The sequence below is a fragment of the Myotis daubentonii genome, chromosome 19 (genome assembly GCF_963259705.1).
Source record: "Myotis daubentonii chromosome 19, mMyoDau2.1, whole genome shotgun sequence".
Taxonomy (NCBI): domain Eukaryota; kingdom Metazoa; phylum Chordata; class Mammalia; order Chiroptera; family Vespertilionidae; genus Myotis; species Myotis daubentonii.
Genome location: NC_081858.1, coordinates 10,823,648 through 10,829,019, shown reverse-complemented (window position 1 = coordinate 10,829,019; position 5,372 = coordinate 10,823,648).

The window sequence follows — 5,372 nt, the reverse complement described above, 5'->3', positions numbered from 1 at the left end:
TAAAGGCTCACGATCAGCCCTCGGCCACAGAGTCATTGTCTCCTCACACTCGTGTCCACACAGGATCCTGCCCAGGGCATTGGCCCCCGTGTGGGCCACCGCCACTGCTCAAGTGAATGTCACCAAAGGCCTATGGCTTTCTGAGGACCCCTGTGCCTTCCCCAGTCCCATCCACGCCGCGGTCAGAGCATGTTGGGGGCGGGGAGGTGGCAGATTATACGCCATTACAATGTAGAGAGCAGCGTCCTCCCCTGGGAAGAGGGTAGTAATGCTCGCTTACTTGAGGTCTGAGTTCTTCCAGAAATGGGTGCCCCAGGAGCCCAGGTAGCTTGCGGAGATAAGTCTCCAGCTGTTAGGACCCCGTCTGCTAATCTCATAATTCATGGGGATCGGGCCAACAGTGGCCCATTTCAGGTCAGACCAGATGCGCGGGGACCGTCCCCCTAGTCTGCTGCTTCACCCAAGAGTGCCCACCCGCGTCAGCCAGAGCCACGTGCCTTCAGGGTACTGGAGAGTCTGGCGGGGCTGGTGAAAGGGCTCCCCAGTGATTTGGGGAGGCAGGCCCTCTCCAACCACAATGCTTGTTGCTCATGAAAGGTCAAGTTAAGTTGAAGCCCTCACACTAATGCCAGCACAGCACCAGCCACACTGGTAAAGAACCTTTCGCAAAATCTGTCGGGTTTCCAGCAGCCTCAGCTCTTGCTCCAGGCCTCAGCAGGAAGGAGGTGTCTGGCTGCCTTGGCCAGTGCCTGACATAGCACATGCCCCTCAAATTCTCCGTGGTCTCTGAGGTTAACCTTGCTTAACCAGTTCACAGGCTAGTGCGGCTGCAGAGATGAAAACGAGCCATGCTGCGGGGTGACCCATGCCTCCCTCAGATACTCTGCTGCAAAGGGGGGGGGGGGCAGCGAGCATTGCCTGCAGAAGGTCGAGTCGCAGGAACACGGCTCCAGCCCTCAGCCAGGCCTCCAGTTCTGTTCAGCTGTTCCACTCACTGTCAGCGCACCCCAGCTCTGGGCCCCGGCACCGTCGCCTTGGGGATCGTGCGGGAAACAAATGCAGGCAAAGTTGCTGCTCTCAGAGCGCACATCTCGAGTGGCGGGTGGTGGTGAGTGAGTGGCGAGATTGTGGTAGGCACTGCTAGCGGTTGGGGAGCTGGGGGTTCAGGGGAGCGCTCTTTCCAGACCTGCATGACAAGACGGGCAGGGTGCTCCAGAAGGAGCTGTGAATGCAGAGGCCCCGGGGAGCTGGGATGTCGCCCAGTGTGTCTGGGACGAGGAGCCGAAAGAGTAGGAGCTGCCCGGTTATGAGGAGCCACCGGGACCTTGCTCAGGAGTTTGCTGTGGATTCTAAATGTGACAACAGGGTGAGTTTAGGTAGTGGTTTGACAGGGCTTGATTTGAGTTTAAAAATATCCCCTGTTCCTCAAAGTTCACCCGGACAAAGAGGAAGAAAGGAGGCCGGCAGCCAGCTCACAGTGCCTGACACTGCAGAGGGTTCCAAAGGAACCCTGCAAAATTTTTAAAAAGATAAAAGGGTGGGCAGGGCCTTCAGAAGATATGAATAAAGGATCCAAAGATCCTCTGCACCTTCAGCAAACAATGGGCATTTCTGCTTGGCCAAACGCGGTAAGGATCTGGTGGTGCCCTGGGCACTGAGCTTCTCTGGAGTGGAAGTGAGTGTGCGACTGGGGGTGCGTGCTTGGGCATGAGTGAGCTTGGGGTAACGATCGTGCCTGACCAGTTTATCTGTGGAGCACATCTTGGCACCATCCCTATGTGGTTGGACCTGCCTTATTAGCCTGTCTTGGGGAAAGGAACAAAATGTGATCATAACATACTTATGACTTTCCTGTCACAGCAGCATTCTACCCCAAAGCAACTGAACTCTTCTGCTGCTATCTTGGCAAACAAGGGGGCTAGACCGAGCCCTCCCCAGCAGTCCAGCGCCAGTCACAGGACCACAGGGTTCCACCAGAGATGCCAACTCTGGTGGGATTTTTCATCCTTTCCTGCTCTTCCTTCTCCTCATCCCCCCTGCATTGAACTGTGGGCTTGGCATTCACAAACTGCCTGTGTTGCCAAGTGCTGACTTCAGATAATTCCAGAATAACCCTACAGAGGCGGACAGAGACTATTCCAAACAATTCACTTGGGTGGGGCCCCTTCAGGACAGCAGCTAGAAGTTATGCTGAAAGAACAGGTTCCAGTGTTCTCCTCTGTGGTTGCCTAGAGATGGCCCTTGTCTGTCAGCACCCAGGCCTTCAGGGTTTCTTAGGGAGGCCTTGAGGATGCCAGGGCCTGTCTGTGGTCCGAGCGAAATGCTGCACAGGCCCACGGCTGAAGTGTTAATTGAGAATCTCAGAGACATCTAGGTCTGTATCTCCACTGCCCTGTGTGGGGCCACATGGCTATTCTCCTCACTCTTTGGCCCTCTAAGGATACTTTGACTTTTTCACTCCTTTTCTGGCAGTGAATCCACAGATGAGGGATAGTGGAGAACAAGAGAGAAAGTTGAACCTAGAGAAAAAGAGATTTAAAAAACAATCGGAACAAAGAATTTAAGAGTAAGAAAGCAGAACGAATGGTGGAAAAGAGAGAAGAGCCAGTACAGACTGTCAGGGAGAAATCTAGGTTGAGAGTTACATTGTACTATTAAGTTTTTATTAATGATTGGGACAGACTGAGCCACATGAGCTACAATTATATTAGGTCTTCAGCACATCGATGCTTCTCCCTCCTTCCCTCCCTTCTACACTCTCTAAAATTCAATGGGAAAAGCCTGGCCGGCGTGGCTCAGTGGTTGAGCGTCCACCTATGAACCAGGAGATCATGGTTCGATTCCCGGTCAGGGCACATGTTGTGGGCTCCATCCCCAGTGTGGGGCCTGCAGGAGGCAGTCAATCCATGATTCTCTCTCATCATGGATGTTTCTATCTCTCTCTCCCTCTCCCTTCCTCTCTGAAATCAATGAAAATATATTTTAAAAAATCAATGGGAAAAAATATCCTCAAGTGAGGATTAACAACAGCAGCAAAAAAAGAAAGCATTGGCAAAAAACCCAAACCAAACCAAAAAAAAAAAAAAATCCACCCCCCAAAAACCCCCTGTAAAACAAAAACAAAAGGCATAAACTAAATAAAGATACATGAGGATTGGCAGAAAGTATTTGCATCAAATATGACAGACCCAATGTTAATTGCCTTGATATCTATAAAACACCCACAAATCAATTTTAAAGAAACCAACAGTCTGATGACAAAATGAACAGCTTATAGCAGAGGAAGAACAGGTGATTTCATACTAGTATAGGCAAAGACGCTCAAGCTCACTCCTAAGAAGATAAATGTAAATTCATGTGATAGAGAAATGTTGTTTTTCACCTGATTAGCAAAGCTAAAATAATCTGATAAAATGTATCCGTGAAGGTGTGAGGAAACTCAGTCATGACAGCAGGTGGGGCATAAATTAAACCTCTATGAAGGGTAATATCGTAACATCTATATTTAAATTGTAAATATCCTTTGACTTAGCGGTTCTATTTATGACTTTCTCAAGTATGTCAAGGATATACATTTCTGAGTTGTTTGAGTTGGCAAAAGATTGGGAACAAGCTAAATGTGTCCACCCACAGGAAATTCATTAAATAAAAATGATACATGTATCTGTTGGCGTTCTGTGTAGCTGTTAAAGAAAATGGGACGCTCCTGTGTGCTGTTACAGAACCATCTCCCACACACATTATTAAGTGAAAAGCAAGCTGTTTTGGGAAAGAGGAGGTGGGGCTGGGGATGCATTCAGAGGAGACAGAGAGACTCTCTGCAACAGAGCTCCAAACCTATTTCCCCTTCCTTCTGGGCATACAGTTTGACGGACTTCCCCAGACTCCTATATAGTGGGGCCTTGACTTACGAGTGTCCCAACTAACAAGTTTTTTGAGATACCAGCTGTCTCTCGGCTGATTTTTTGCTTTGAGTTGACAGAGTAATTTGAGTTAACGAGCTTGGTCTCCGAATGAATTAAACTCAATTAAACTCGTAAGTCAAGGCCCCACTGTACATGGAGGAATGGAAATACTGAATTCTAGCTAATGAAACAGGGCTCAGTCTACAAAACTTTCCCATGTGCCAACCTTAATGCTTTTTTCTCCTCTGGTTGTGACTTTGGGAATCAGGTGTTGACATCAGAGTCACACAAAGAAAAGTGTCCGGGTCCCTCCTTTCGCCTGTAGGGGAACGAGAGTCTCAATGGGAACAGGGACTGGATTGCCGTTAGGCACTGGACTTTCACGGCATATTTGCTTTGGCAGCGCTGTTAACTATTATGATGTCCTTTTGATAATCACACTAGCGCTTCAAGGGAAACACGAAACCACACACACACACACACACACACACACACACACACACACACTGCTGGTTTCTTTCAGACTGTGGATCAACACCTTTGCCTGGTACTTCATAGCTGGGCCTTGGGCCACCTCTTTGGCCTCAGTCCAGGGGCTGGAGCCGCACACAGCAACCCATTGCCTGGATGTGTCCCTTTCCTGCTCCTCTGCTGTGGAAACCTCCTGCCAGGTGTCCACCTCTTCCTCGGGCTTTTGCTGACAGTTATCTGGCTGGAATGCGCACATTGGACAAGTAACCATCCTCCTCACTATTCAACACGTCTCGCTCCTCCCAGCATCCTTGCCCAGCCCCCGAGGTCCATGGAATAAAACAGTTTGCGAGATCCTAACTTCCACCCCTGCCTTCCTGTAGTCCACTCTCCACAGACCAAGAAATCAGTAAGTTTAAGAGGCAGATTAAGTCATCCTTCCGTTCTAAACCCCTTACCACCACCGCTAGGGCCATAGCTGCCTTGGCCCCGCCCACCTTCCTCCTCACCTCACCTCCCAACTCTCCCCTAGTTCACTTGGCTCCATTCTTTCCATTTCTCTAACGCGAGCCAGGGGGATCCCAATTCCAGGCCCCTGCCCTCGCTGCCCCCTCCCCCGGCAATGCTCTTAGATCTTTCACTTTACAATCCAGGCCTCACATGCCACTTCCTGGCCATGGGACCGAAAAATCAATGCCTTCTGCCCCAACCCTGTCTTCACCCTGCTCATCCCCTTCTCATCCCTGCACCATCTGCAACCGCTCGCCTTTGGGTTAACGTCGGCCTCTCCCACCGGTGCAAGGCCCGGAAGCCAGGCCAGGGGCGCTGCGGCTCAGGCCTGTACGCCTTAGGTTCCGGCGCTGCAATCGCGAGGTTGGGCCATCGCACGCGCGGGGCCACACGAGGAGTGCGGGGCACCGAGGGGGCACGCGAGGGAGGGCCTCAGCCGCGGGCAGCGGGGCTCCAGCCCCATCCCGGCCACGCCCCTCCGCGGGC